The sequence below is a fragment of the Protopterus annectens genome, chromosome 1.part0 (genome assembly GCF_019279795.1).
Source record: "Protopterus annectens isolate FY-2018-M chromosome 1.part0, PAN1.0, whole genome shotgun sequence".
NCBI classification, from domain to species: domain Eukaryota; kingdom Metazoa; phylum Chordata; order Ceratodontiformes; family Protopteridae; genus Protopterus; species Protopterus annectens.
The window spans coordinates 545,016,123-545,031,863 of record NC_056725.1 but is presented as its reverse complement, the minus strand read 5'-3'; the positions used below and the strand labels follow the sequence as shown (position 1 = coordinate 545,031,863).

The window sequence follows — 15,741 nt, the reverse complement described above, 5'->3', positions numbered from 1 at the left end:
AGTGTGCTCCCTCTGCAAGCATTGAATAGACTTTTGGCTAGCTTCAAGGCTGGGCAGATAAATCCCCTTTCTTGGGAAAGGGAAAATATTCCACTACTACAATTTCTGAGGAATACTTTCATAATATTTATTGTTTATGGAAATAACCATTATTAATGTTCAGCAGTTTTTACTCATGCCATGCCTAAAAAATAGAATTTACTCTACATCTTCATGTAGAATGTGTGTGTGTAGGTCAGGATTTGGTACTTTTGGGAACTGTCACTAAACCCTTTACCTTACAAACTTTACTTTTTTCCGTCAGGAGTTTACAGACACTTTCAGGCTCTGCTACCTGCCTTTCATGTCCCTTTCTCAGGTTAGCCATGGAACATACGTCAGTCTTCTTGGGTCTTCCTTCTTTTATCCATAAAAAGAAGAGTCACTGGGTGTCGGGTGACTCCCTCACTGCCTCAGCCACTGATGGGAAGTGCTGTGGCTAGGTCCACTTCCTTGGTCCATTCACTGCTGGCTATCCATCCCTGCCTTATCAAGTGCCCAGGGCTGGTTCATAGGTGTTTACTAGGCCAACGACCACAAGGGCATTTTTTAAGCCTAGCCATGCATCCCAAAATCTATGACAAGTTCTGATACCCTTGCTAAGTGTAAGCATGGGCCTGGGAGATGAACTACTTAAAGGTTACCTCTGTCCATTAGAAACACAGGTGCCAAAACCAGGGATGAATTTCCGGTTTCCCATCCAATTGTCCAAGTTGCACTTGAATTGGGTTAGGGAGGAACTCTGCTTCATATGGGTGGGGAGCCTGTTCTACAGACGGGATAGTCTCTGGGATACATACCTCTCTCTCCAACAGGTCCTATTTATATCACAGGCAATGTTTAAATCTTTAGAATCGGTAACTCTGGTGCTGTTTGTTTTGTGGATATGCAGGAAGTTCATCAGAGTGGGATCTAACAATACTCTGTATGCCAGGCATAGATCTCCCCTCAAAAACCTGTAGGAGACAGAACACAGGAATAGGGCCTTGAGGTGGTCTGCATACAACATATTACTTACACCCTGTATTCTTTTAGTCAGGAACTTCTGTGGATGTTCCAATTGTTGGATATGCCTGATTAGATATATACAAAAGGGGGCACTGGACTCAATGACAGGTCCAATGAATGCCGAATACAGTGGCACAATGACTTCCTTGGACTTAAATGCCATACCTTTCTTTATAAGTTGCGCAACATAGAACAATTTCCTCACCACTGTAGACATGTGATGATCAAAGGCTAGATTACTATGTGTGTGTGCCCCTAAGTCCCTGGCTACTGGGTCAACTCTAAGGGGTGTGTTGTCAATATGATAGTTACCAGGGATGGATGCTTCCCAAAGGATACTATTTCTTGGCTTTTAGTTTTACTCCATGGCTCTGACACCAGCTGTTTGCCTGTGTCAGCCCCTCCTGGAGAACATTTGTGTTGGTGTGAGATTCAATGACAGCTCCTAATTTGCAGTCATCTGCAAATTTAGTCAGCCAGAGACCACGGACATTGGCCTTGACTTCTGAAAAGTAAATGCCAAAAACGAGCGGTCCAAGGACTGACCCCTGAGGGATTCCACTTGGCCTTTTTGTAGAGGTGCACTCCCAATTCCAACATTCTGGATCCTGTCTGTCAGCCAGTTGGCTATCCACCAGATGACATATGGGTTTGTACCTAAAATCTTGAGTTTGTCAACAATACCAAAGTGGGGTACTGTATCAAATGCCTTGGCCAGGTCAAGGTAGGCAGTGTGAATGACTTTGCCCTCATCCACTGTTTTGGTGACCTTCTCGAAGAAGTTCACCAGGTCGAGTAGGCATGATCTGCCCTTGACGAAACCAAACTGGGTTGGGTCCAGTGCCTGGAGGTTTACTGTAGCTCTACTGATCATCTCCATGATAATTCTTTCCATAGCTTTACATATAAGACTAGTGAGACTTGTGGGGCTGTAGTTTCCAGGGTCTGTAGATGGCCCACCTTTGTGCTGAAGAATGATTGTCGCCTTTCTCCATTCATGAGGCACAAAGCCAGTTTGGAGGCTACAGTTAAATAGTAATTCCAGCGCCCCTGATAGGTCATGTTTCATGCTATTTAGAAGGCATCCTGGGATACTGTCTGGGCCCACTGATGCAGTGTTACTGGTCTTAGAGAGAGCATTAAGGAACTGTTTCTCTAGTGACAGTAGGGGTAGTTAAATTTGATATTTCCTAAGGGAAGGATGAGGGGGAGAGAGGGGTAAAGTTGGAGCTGAATTCATCAGCCAGGAGGTTTGCTATATATTCTGTCTCAGTATACATGGCTCCATTTACAAAGAGCTCTGCACAAAACTGTGTATTGCCTTTGAGGTTGCGGACACATTTAAATAATGCTTTGTGGTTGTCCTTGGCCTGGGAGGCCAAACTTGCCTCAAATTTGGCTTTGGTAGACTATTTGTCCTCTGAGTTGTTTGTTCAGTTTGATGAGTGCTTTTATCCCGCTGGGTGCTGCACCTCCTAATTTTTGCCCTAATTTTCTTACTCCCTTTATACAGATGACTGATTTTGTGATTCCGCCAGAGTGCCTTGTTTTTTGAGTTAGTTCTGTACTTCTTCTTAGTGGGTACAGCTGCCTCTATGCAACAATTAACATGCTTGTACAGGGTTTCTGTGAACAGTTATGCATAGGGAGAAGTGGTCTCAGGGTTTACTGGGGATATTTTGCTAGGTTCTCACTTAATAGCTGGAGGTTGGCCTTAGAATAATTCCTGAATATCAAAGGTTTAGCTGGGGGTCCAGGTTTTATTTTTACTTCAAAGGAGACCATTTTGTGGTCTGACCTTACCACGGAAGGCATTACAGTAGGGGGTGTGCAGCAGTCTCCCAAATTAGTGAGGACCAGATCCAGTATGGTTGCACCACTGGGTTGGTGTATTAACTATCTGGTTCAGGGAGTTTGTGTTTATAAAATCCAGGAATCTCTGTGCATGTAAGTTTAATGTCATATAGGATTCCCAGTTAATAGTGGGATAATTAAAGTCACCCATGAATATGGTATTAGGTTAAATGGCTAGTGTTTCTAATAAGTTTAAGTACACGGTATGGGTTTTCCTGGGTCATACAGGGGAACCTATAACTTGCAAGGAAATTGTATTGGATTTTACCTATGGTGATTTATTTATTTATTTATTTACATTTATTTACCAGGAAATTTCAATTGGACACAGGTCCTTTTTCAGTGGAGGCCCAGGGAGAAAAGCTCCACATTTTACGGTCATGTCACAGCATCTCAATTGGATTTAAGTACGGACTTTGACAAGGCCATTCTAAAACCTTCATTTTGTTTTTTTTAAGCCATTCATAGGTGGACTTGCTGGTGTGTTTTGGATCATTGTCCTGCTTCAGCACCCAAGTGCGCTTTAGCTTGAGGTCACGAACTGATGGTCGGATATTCTCCTTCAGGATTTTTTGGTAGAGAGCAGAATTCATGGTTCCATCAAGCACAGTAAGGCGTCCAGGTCCAGAAGGAGCAAAGCAGCCCCAGACCATCACACTACCACCACTATGTTTGACTGCTGGCATGATCTTTTTCTGAAATGCTGAGTTACTTTTACACCATATGTAACGAGATGCACACCTCCCAAAAAGTTCAACTTTTGTTTCATCAGTCCACAGAATATTTTCCCAAAAGTCTTGGGGATCATCAAGATGTTTTTTGGCAAAAGTGAGACGAGCCTTTATGTTCTTTTTGGTCAGCAGTAGTTTTCGCCTTGGAACTCTGTCATGCATGCCATTTTTGCCCAGTCTCTTTCATATGGCTGAGTCATGGACACTGACCTTAACTGAGGCAAGTGAGACCTGCAGTTCTTTAAATGTTGCTCTTGTTTCTTTTTTGACCTCTTGGATGAGTTGTCTCTGTGCTCTTGGGGTAATGTTTGTAGGCCGGCCACTCCTGGGAAGGTCCACCCCTGTTCCATGTTTTCTCCACTTGTGGATAATGGCTCTCACCGTTGTTTGCTGGAGTCCCAAAGCTTTAGAATGGCTTTGTAATCTTTTCCAGACTGATAGATGTCAATTACTTTGTTTCTCATCTGTTCTGGATTTTCTTTAGATCGCGGCATGATGTCTTTCTTTTTGGGATCTTTTGGCCTACTTTACTTTGTCTGACAGGTTCTATTTAAGTGATCTCTTGATTCAACAGGTCTGACAGTAATCAGGCCTGGGTGTGGTTAGTGAAAATGAACTCGGCTTTCCCAAAAATGTGATTAATCACAGTTACTTCATGATTTAAAAAGGGGGGCAGTTACTTTTTCACATACGGCCATGTAGGTTTGGATAGTTTCTTTCCCTTAATAAATAAAATCATCACTTAAAAATTGCATTTTGGATTTACTTGGGTTATCTTTGTCTACTACACGTCTAATATTTAAATTTGTTTGATGATATGAAACATTTAAGCGTGATAAACATGCAAAAAAATAAGAAATCAGGAAGGAGGCAAATACTTTTTCATTGCACTATATCTATATATATATATCTATCTATCTATATATATATATACATACATATATATATATATATATATATATATATATATATACACACACACACATATAAAATGTACATATTTGACTTACAGGGGAAAAAAACAATCCAGAGTTGCAGGATGGAGAAGCCATCAAGAAACAAAGTGACAGGGGGGAGAATATAAGCACACTGACAATAAGTATATATTTATTACAGATGACTTACAAAGCCTTCTTTCAGAAACTGCTTGTAGGATTCCCTACCAGTGAAAATCGCTCAGAAAGCCGAACTGTCCTTAAGTACCGACTTGTGAAAGGAAATCTGACTCAAGTACTCAGTGTTCAAGCAAAAACAGTTGGTGAAGATATGAACCTACAACCAAGAGACAGCAGCAGTGACCGTCCTGGAGCAAATAAGTGAAGCAGCTGTATCCACACTGGTGTGAGCTCTGATAAGAGGACTTTTCAAAGGAAGATTAAATGTTGGTAGCAAAACACGAAAGTAGTTATCAATCCACTTAGGAGGTGTTTGGCTAGTAACAGAAGTCCACTTTCTATATGTTTGTTTGTGTCTTTAGGCTTTTCTCGGTTTGGGGTCGCCACAGCGGAACTCCGGTCCACTAATGATTGGCAGTAGAGTTTTACGTGCTGGCTTGCCGGGCCTAATGCACAACCTTCAACAAAGGAACGCCATTCCACGCATGTCGCCACACAGAAGACGCTCTGAGAATCGAACGGGCAACGTCTAACTGTGAGGCAAGAATAAAATAAGAAAAGCATTTCTGAGCTCCTAAATTCATTTACCCTTTTCAGGTAAAATTTAAGTTGACAGTGCACATTGAAGGTGTAGAATAATCTTACCCTACTCAAAATTCAGTACCGCAGGAAGATAGAGAACTGAATGGACTTGTTTAAGGACTACTCTGACATCACTTTTCGGGAAGAAATGTGGGATAGTCGTAAGAGGCACTTTGTAAAAATAAATAAATATAGTTCAAAAGTTCCAGATGTAACTGTGCTACTACGAACTAAAAAGCTGTCCACAACAGGCAAATCCACCCCACTAAGAAAGTGGAATTCAAAACTTGGGGGAGTTCCAGTAGGACAGTGGGACAAATCTGCAGTAATTCTTTGCTGCTCTAACCACCTCAGCATATTTGTATTCATAAGAAATGTCTGTAACAGAGATCAGAATAAAACAGACAATTTTATCGATCTATCTAGCCATACAACCACCCTTTGGCTGACAGGGAGACCTGAGGTAGAATTTATTTCAACAGAGGAAATATAGCCATGGTTTCAGGAAACTTCTGCTCTTTTCAACCGATGCCATGGGATCTTTCACATCCAGCAGAGCTGAACCATCTCAAGTAGTTGGGACCCTGGGTTTAAAATGTCATTCAAAAAATGGCACACACAGGAGTGCATCATCGTTCAATACTGCATTCAGTGCCTGCAATCCATTCACCTGGAGTGGGAATAAAACAGACAGCCTTCTGGTCTTCCAAGAATAACGGTGAGTGTGTTACCTTTTGAGTCACGGATACTGCTGAACAGGGACTATCATTTTCAAATATACCAAGACCTAGAGGCAATCAAGTGAAAAAGAACAAAAAAAGGAGCTCTTGGGGAACATATTTAGTGACTAAAATGTGCACCCATGACAGGCAATGAACCTGTAAGCTTATTCTCCTGAAAAAGATGCCTGAGCTGCTTAACATTAACTCAAGATTAACTGAAATTCTGGAAACCAGCACCTGAAAGGCAAGTGTACAGAAAATAACACTTGGGTCTAATACACAAGATATTGGAGGATGTCACTGAGGTAAAGCACCAGTTAACATCTGTGCAGACAAAAATTAAAAGATGCTGAAAACCCTGGGTTACAAATAAAAATGTGATTTAAAGGCATCCCTTAAAAACAGGAAGGAAAGAACTGAAGATGTGATAAAGATGTGACTTTCTGTATGGGGTTGATGGACATATCATCTTTTATTGGAAGGTTTTGTGAGGTCTTGCTATCTGCCATTAAGTGGTCGGTCTCCCCATCTCCATTTATTCTTGTGCTAGTGCTACATAGAATAACTAATTATGCCTTCAAATTTGATTATTGCTATTAACTGCTACTGCTATTAATTTCTTCTCCCCCATATCTCTTCACCCTCATGCCTACTCCCACCAAATGGACCCAGTCCAGTTACTCCTTCACCATTACACTGGGAACATATCCAATGTAGTATAAGGGTGAGAGCTACCTGGAAGGATCATCATATATGCAATGATAAGGGCTGCTTGTGCCCAACCCATCAATCTGATGACCAACATTACTGGTACAACTCCACCCCTTGGTGGTGAGGTGTGCCCCTACATCACCACAAGAACTACCTCTATCCCCCTTATGTGTGCACATCCTCTCCTTCGCAAATGTCACCAAAAGTAATTACTGAAGCCCACATCCTCCTCAATTCCAGTTCCCTGCTTTTACAAGCCACTCCTTGCAATGGAGTGGCAGGGGCAGCCAGACAGAATTCACCACACCTTTCCACTAGGATGAGTGACCCACATGCCGGTTACACCCATTATCCCCCTTGCTAGCTCTTCCAGCTTCTGAGATATTTGAACTTGGGTAGTTTGGGTTAGAGTCAAGGATTCAGCCTCTGCATCACAGAGACAGGACTTTTTTTTTCCATTTGAGCAAGATATAACTTACTTAATTCTTTCAGCACACAGGGATAGAACTGAGACTGTGGTTTCTAGTTCTGAATATTGTAACTGGAGCAAGCTTTCCATAATCTTGGGGTTTGCAAGGTGATAAGTGTCACTAAAAGTCACCCAAATTACTTGTGTAAACACTGTATGGAGTAGCTGTGCTTCAAGTAATGATATTCCCGTTACAGGACTATTTGTAATACAAGAAAAGTTATTTATTATTCAGTGCTCTGAAATGCCATTTAAGTGTACAATTTTTACAATTTGTCTTGTGATACTGTCATTTCAAGTAACATGCATGCTATACCTGCTTAAAAAGAATCTGCTTAATATTTATGTTGAGAAATATGAATATACCATGTGGATCCAGCTTTCACTTTTAAATTAGGTCTTCTTAGAGTGGGCTTCAGTTATCAGAGTTGGAACACCAAACTTTTTCCAGTTTTGTTTTCAATTCATTGAGAAGTTGCAAACATTGTGGGCTGCAGTGGGGAAGAATTCAAACTTACTTGTGGTTTGCAAACGACTGAGATAAAGCTTGCCCTTGTTTTTTAAAGGTTCATAGGATGATACTAGGCTATTGGCCTGGAGGCCCTTATAAGTCTAGCTAAGAATTTTGCCCATGTTCCCACAAAGTCGGCACCTCTTTCCCCTGTCCAGCAGGGACACAGGTAGGATTCCCAGGGGTGTATTTTCTGTTTCCCAACCAGTCGTCCAGGTTCCCCTTAAAGAGGGCAAGACAGGTACTCTGCTTGATATGGAAAGGGAGTCTATTCCACAGATAGGGGAGTCTTTGGGAGACAGATCTATCCCGCCAACAAGTTCTATTAATGTAACGGATCAGGCTGAGGCCGTGTGTAGGTTACGCGAGTGGAGTTTGACTTATGGATATGCAGCAACTCCATCAAGGCTGGGTCTGAGATGGTCTTGTATGCCAGACACGTCACCTCTGAGCAGTCTGTATGAGACTGAGTAGAGGGACAGGGCTTTTAGCCTATCTGTATAGGACAGCTGTTTAAGACGCTGGATTTTCCTTGTCAGGAACCTCTGTGGTCTCTCCAGCTGCTGCATGTGCTTAGCAAGGTATATGCCGAAAGGGGCACTGTACTTGATAATGGGTCTGATAAAGGAGAAGTACAGGGATGTTATGACCTCCTTGTTCGTGGATGAAATACCCTAAGTTATGAGGTGGTCCATGTAGAAAGTCTTCTGTACAACAGAGGCAACATGGTGGTCAAAAGTCAGGTTGCTATTAACCTGGGTGCCCAAGTCCCTCATGACTGATTGTGTGCTTAGTACATTGTTATTAATGTGATAATTAGAGGGAGCGCCATTTTCCACAAAGGGGATAATGATGCATTTTTTGGCATTCAGTTTGAGGACATGCTTCTGGCACCAGTCATTAGTTTGGGTAAGGCCCTCTTGGAGGATGTTCACATCACGAGGGGAATTTAAGACACAGCCCAGCTTGCAGTTATCTGCAAACTTGGTCAGCCACAGACCATTGGTTTTGGCTTGCACCTCAGATAAGTATATCCCAAACAGCAGAGGCCCCAAGGCCGATCCTTGGCGTACACTGCTTGTTACGGGTCCACTACTAGAGGTGGCTTCCCCTATTTTGACTGAGTGGATTTTATCAGTGAGGCAGTTAGCTACCCATCTGGTAACATACGGGTTGATGCCTAGCTGGGAGAGTTTATCTATTATGCCTGAGTGGGGAATAGTGTTGAAGGCTTTGGCTAGGTCAAGGTAGGCGGTGTGTACTGTCTTCCCCTTTTCCATGGCTCTGGTGACTGTTTCAAAGAAGTCGACAAAGTTTAACAGGCATGATCTCCCTTTGACAAAACCAAACTGTGAGGGGTCAAGCTTTTGGAGGTTTTCAATGTCCTTGTTTATAAGGTCCATGATAATGCGTGCCATGGCATTGCAGATCAGGCTAGTTAGGTTGATGGACCTATAACTGCCTGCGTCAGTAGACAACCCAACTTTGTGTAGAGGGATGACAGTGGCTGTCCTCGATTCAGCTGGGATGAAGCCAGTGCTCAGGCTTTGGTTGAATAGGGTGCCTAATGGAGCTGAGAGCTCATGCCAGAGTTCATGCAGGATACAGCTAGTATCATAAGGATACTTTAGTGGGCTACAAGTGAGGACTTCATCTTTTGAGTTGCATTCTATAACTGAGTGCAATAAAAAAAATAGAAAAAAAAAAATCTCCATTTTGTAAACATACACATGAGTGCTGAGGGAAAAGCAAGTAGCCTGGATAAAAGTTTACATGGTTGTATATACCACTTATTGGGGAGTGCACTATGCACAGATAAACAGCATTTAAAAAGAGGTATTCAGTCTCCTTCTTGGAAAACACGTGGTACTTGCAATTTGGATTTAACTATGTACTTTATATGATTAAGAAGAGATGTAGCAGGACACACACAAGATAAATGCTTCGTTGTAAGTAACCACAGTCACAACAAAAACGCCAAAGTAGTACAACGAAGCAACCAAGATATCCCAAATAGTATAAAAAAAGTACAGTTTTGTACCTACCATAAATGTAGATGTTCGAGTGCTAATACAGCTGCAGTAATCACAGATGGGTTTTCTGCCGTCAGGCGGTCCCTCGGTCGGCCGAATTCCAAAGTCTTGGTCCGGCGTCGGTTGTCGTCGCACTCTCTTCTGACGCCAGTGAGGCCAGAGTATATAAGACACAGCCGACGCCATGTTCTTCAGTCTTTCTTGCCCCAGATGTCAGGTGCCCCCAGAAGGAAGGCAATACATAAATAATGCATATATGCAAATACAAGCAATGCAATATAATCCAAAATCAGTGGTAGCAAGCAAATAAAACATAGCAGGATAACCCTGTCAGGTAGTATGAAGAGGTTGTTAGGCCCCATGCCTTTACCAAGTGGGGAAGGAGGGAGGGAAACCTGTACTGCAGCTGTATTAGCACTCGAACATCTACAGTTATGGTAGGTACAAAACTGTACTATGTTCATCGTGCATACAGCTGCAGTAATCACAGATGGGTAGAGTCCCAAAGCTATGCACAGGGTGGTAGGTACTAGGAGGAACTGGGATGAGCCAGAATGCCCTGCAAAACAGCAGTGGCAAAGCCTGCTCTTGCTCTGGAGTATAAAGGCAGGTGGTAGTGTTTTGTGAAGGTAGGTACAGAACTCCAAGTGGCTGCCTCCAAAATATCTTTGGTAGGAACTCCTCTGAGGAAGGCTGTAGAGGTAGCTGTGGCCCTGGTGAAGTGAGATCTGATACCTGTAGGAACAGATTTCCCATGATAGGAATAACAAAACCGTATGCAGTGACCTATCCACTTTGAAATAGTCTGTTTTGTAACTGGCTTCCCTTGAGCCCCTACAGCATAGGACACAAAGAGTTGTTCTGATTTCCTGAAGGACTTTGTTCTGTCCAAATAATAACGTAGCTGCCTATGGATGTCTAAAGAGTGTAGCAGCCTTTCCCCTTTGTTTTGAGGATTGGGGTAAAAGGTAGGTAGGTGTATGGCTTGATTTAAAGCTACCCTGGATACCACTTTAGGCATAAATGATGGGTTGGTACGAAGGGAAACCCTGTCCTGACGGAAAATGAGAAAGGGCTGCACCGCCATGAGGGCCTGTAGTTCAGAAACCCTACGAGCTGAAGTGATGGCCAGAAGGAAGGCTGTTTTCCAGGACAAATATTGCAAATCTGTTGAGGCAGCTGGTTCAAAAGGAGGCAATGTTAATTTTTCTAGTATGTAATTAAGATCCCATGCTGGTATTGGTTGCTTCCTTGGTGGTCTAATATTCTTAGCCCCTCTGAGGAACTGTCGTAAGAGTGGGTGAGAAAATAAAGGAGGATCCGTGTTGAATTCTGCAGAAATGGCTGAGGCGTGGATTTTTATGGAAGAAAATGAAAGTCCACTGCTCAGCAGCTCAGCTAGATACTGTAATACCTGAGGCAAGTTCAGTTTTCTAGGGTCCTGGCCTCTTTTCTCATTCCAAGAGCAAAACCGTTTCCATTTTGCGGAGTAAGCTTTTCTGGTAGATGGCCTTCTGGCCTCCAAAATGACATCCTGCACCTCCTTGGAGAGTAGGGTCTGTTGTGGTGTTAAGGAATTTTCCATGCAGTGAGATTGAGTGTTTTCAGCTGACTGTGAAGAGTTTTGTAGCTGTGCTGAGTCAGCAGAAGAGGCATTAGAGGCAGGGACCAGGGAGGAGTATGTGTTAGGCTCCTCAGGAGTGGGTACCAGTGTTGCCTTGGCCAATTTGGAGCAATCAGTATCATCTTCGGTTTGTCTGTTCTTGCTTTCAAAAGCACCTTGGGCAGAAGAGGCAGAGGTGGAAATGCGTAAACTGTCCATGCTGTCCAACTGAATGAAAGGGCGTCCACTCTCCAGGCCTTTGGATGAAAGGTCCTCGAACAAAACTTTTCCAATTGATGATTCCTGTGGGAGGCAAAAAGATCTATGTCTGGCCTCCCCCATGCTTGGATTATTTCTGCAAACACCTGAGGATGTAACCTCCATTCGTGTGGATCTGTCATATTTCTGCTTAGATTGTCTGCCAGTGTGTTTTCCAATCCTGGCAAGTACTGTGCTTGAAGTTCGATTTGTCTTTCCAGAGCCAAGTTCCAAAGAGTCATGGCTAGTCTGCACAAGGGGTATGAATGTGTTCCTCCTTGTTTGTTTATGTACCACATTACCGTGGTGTTGTCTGTTCTTATCAGTAATTGTCCTGGATGCAGGAAGTCCTTGAAAGCTGTAATTGCATTTATTACTGCTAGCATTTCTTTTTGATTGATGTGAAGGTGCTTTTCCTTTTGGGACCATTTGCCCTGAATGCACCTGTCCGTCATGTGCGCCCCCCAGGCGTAGTCTGAGGCGTCTGTGGTTATGACTTGCTTTGCTTGAGGCTTGCAGAATGGGAGGCCTGTGTTTGCTTGACATGCTTGGGCCCACCATAGAAATTCCTTTTGCAAACATGGGATTATTGGTAGTATTGTTTCCAAACTGTGACTGTGTTGAGACCATAGGTTTTTTAGGTACCATTGAAGTTTCCTCATATGCAGCTTTGCACATGGGATTAAAAGAATGCAAGATGCCATGAATCCCAGAGCCTGCAGGATTTTCCTTGCAGTAAGCCTGGTACTTTTTGCTAGTTTTTTGAAGTACTGAGATAGTTGGCCTGTTTTTCTGGTGTAAGGTAGGCCATCTGGGTGTTTGTGTCCAAGTTGGCACCCAGGAAAGTTATTTTCTGAGATGGTGTTAGCCTTGATTTCTCTTTGTTGATTGTATATCCCAGAGAAAGCAGTAACCGTGTCACATATGCCAGATGTTCCAGAAGTATGTGCTTGCTGTCCACTTGGATCAGGTAGTCGTCCAGATAAGGGTAAATTTGTATCCCTTGAAGTCTGCAGTAGGCAATCACTGATGCCAGGCACTTTGTGAATACTCTGGGCGCAGTAGATAAGCCAAAGGGCAATGCAGAGAATTGATAGTGGATTGAACCTGTAAGAAATCTGAGGTATCTTCTGCAGCTTTGTCTGATTGGGACATGCAGGTATGCCTCCTTGAGGTCCAATGTTACCAGCCAAAACTCCTTGCCCAACATGGGAAGAAGCTGCTGTAATGTGAGCATCTTGAATTTTGGTACGAGTAGAAATGTGTTTAGGATGGATAAGTCCAAAATGGGTCTCCAGTCGGTTCCTTTCCTTGGTACCAGAAAAAGTCTTGAATAAAAACCTTGACCTTGTTGGTGGGTAGGTACCTCTTGAATAGCTCTCATGTTTATGATCTTTGAAATTTGCAGTTGTGCCTCTGGCCTTTGATTTTGTGGCAGGTTTGGCATGCCTCTCATTTTTGGAAGAGTGTGAAATTGAAATTTGTAGCCTCTGTTTATAATGTCCAGGATCCATTTGTCTGTTGTGACAATATGCCAATTGCTTGCAAATAATGCTAATTTCCCTCCCAAAGGTGCTGCCAGCTGAGACATGCTTGGCATGGAAATGAGGGAGTCATTGGGTTTGCTTCCTGTATTGTTGTGCACTGTCTTCGCCACCTCTTGGTGCTGGAGTTTGCCATTGTCGGCCTCTATATGACCCTTGTGATTGCCCTCTGCCCCTTGTGCGTCTGTATCTACCTCTTTGGGGCTTGTCAGTGGCTGGAAAGGACCAGTTTTTTGAAGGCCAATTTCTGCTAAAACGTGGTGGTTGGACCTGTAAGAAAGCTTTGACAGTTTGCATAGATTTGGCTTTTTCTTCCATTTTCCGTAGTATCTCCTCAGCATTAGTACCAAACAGCACATCCTTTTGTAAAGGGGCATCTAGAAGTTTAGCTTTCACATGATCAGGTAAATTTTGTTCCCTAAGCCAGGCATGTCTGCGAATGACTGATCCTGTAGCAGCCGCTCTACTTGAGGCCTCTAGGGCATCATAACCACATTGTAAGGTGTGTTTACCCACTTGCTCTGCACTATGCATCATATCCTGTAACTCCTTTAAATCTGGTTGTTCAGGTTGAGACATTTTGTTCCTTAATTGTGATAACAGGAACTGTTGATATTTAAGCATATGAAACTGACAATTTAAAGCCCTCATTGCTAGGGTGGCCGAGGTACATACCTTTTTACCCCACCTTTCCTAAGATCTTGATTCCCTTTCTGCAGGAAGTGGATTCTTGGCAGTGGAGGCCTTCAATCCCTTGGGGCCTTGTGAAATGGTTTCAGGGTCAGCATTATGGCTTTTGAAGAGAAATTGGTGCGAGCTGGGTACTCTGTAATAACTATCAGGTTTGACTGGTGCAGGAGGCAGAGAATCCGGGTTAAAACAAGCCTCCGAAAAGACATCATCCAGTATGTCCAAAACAGGGGGTATAGCCAGAGGTCTGTGTTGAGGTAACAAAAGAAATTCCCTAAGCCTTTTCTTGGAATCTGAAAAGTCTTGGCCTTCCCAATGGAAGTGTTCCCTCAAGGTGTGCAAGGTTTCCCCAAAGGAAAAATCCTCAGGAGGGGATACAGAAGGAATGGACTGTTCTGCATCCAAATCCTCAAAAGGAGAGTAAGAGTGTTCCTCTGCATCAGAATGTTCTGATAAAATGGATCCCTGATCAGAAGAGGGAGAATCTTCCTCCACTCTGGGTCTCTTGTCTGGAGGGGGTTGAGAACCTCTGATAAGAGTAATTAAATCCTCAGCCATTTTAAGCATCTGTTTTTAGGCATGGGACCTGGAGATGGGCCCTGTGCAACAGGCCTCGTGGGATGCCTGGCTGCTTTGGATTTAGTAAAGGCCTTAATTGAAAAAGAAGATGAGGGCCTAAATACACCATGGGTGGAAGTGGACCTGTCCACATTAGTAGGCTCAACATTAGCAGAGGCTTCGGTTGTAGTCTGGGAAAGGGCCGAGGACCCAGCGGTCTCAGGTACAGAGGACACCGCCAAAGGAGTGTTGTCGGTAGTCAGGGACTGCAAAGGCGTCTCGCTGAGAACTGGACCACGTGTAGCCTGTTTTGGCGTGGTGTCGGTGGGGACCGCGGGCCTCACGTGTCGGTCCTTTTCCTTGCGTTTTTTGGACAAAACGGTAGTCGGACTGTCTGACGACATTTTATAATCAAAAGCTTTACCAAAGTAGTGCTGGGCGAATTCCGCCCGACGCTTAATAGTGCGTTTATTGAAGGTAGCGCAAAAGCGACAGCATGAGACGTTGTGGTCTGGGCCCAAACAAGGTATGCAGAGGGAATGGAAATCCTTATGCGGTATTTGCTTCCCACAAGAAATACAATTATTAACTTTTTCTGACATCGGTCTGAGGCAAGAAAAGTTTCCCCAATGGGGTACTTAGTTTTAATGAAGACTTGGTTTCCAAAATATTCATAATTCAGGAGCTGGCCGACCGGCACTTGCGAACTGCTTCTGCTTCGGGCACCGCGCGGCAAAAAAGACTGAAGAACATGGCTTCGGCTGTGTCTTATATACTCTGGCCTCACTGACGTCAGAAGAGAGTGCGACAACAACCGACGCCGGACCAAGACTTTGGAATTCGGCCGACCGAGGGACCGCCTGACGGCAGAAAACCCATCTGTGATTACTGCAGCTGTATGCACGATGAACATCATGTACTTTATTCGATACAAGTGCACACGGTAAGCGCTTTCACTAAATAAGCTTCATCAGACATATAACAGCACCATAAAACAAAGGTCTTTTTACTACAATTCAAAATCTAGTAACCCAATCAAAGCCTGAGAAATTCTTAACTGATATGATGAATTAATTAACTATACTGCTCCCTTAAAGGAATAGCACTAAGAGACACATGAAATATATGTGGCTGAATAGATGAATAACTTTTAGACATCTCTTTATATGTCTAAATAAATAACTAGATGTAAACATGTACAGACATATGAGCAAATAGTATAGCGCAACAATCATAATGCAATGTCTAAAAACAATTTTAAAAAATCAGCTATTAATAAATAAAAACATTCTATTAACATTGTATAAAAAGAA

At 43.2% G+C, this 15,741-nt stretch overlaps 1 protein-coding gene across 1 annotated transcript in view; it reads right to left on the bottom strand.

Moving 5' to 3' along the window:
• USP34 (ubiquitin specific peptidase 34) overlaps nucleotides 1-15,741 on the bottom strand; it is a gene marked incomplete in the record, with an annotated part of 5,849,982 nt that overhangs the window by 968,473 nt on the left and 4,865,768 nt on the right.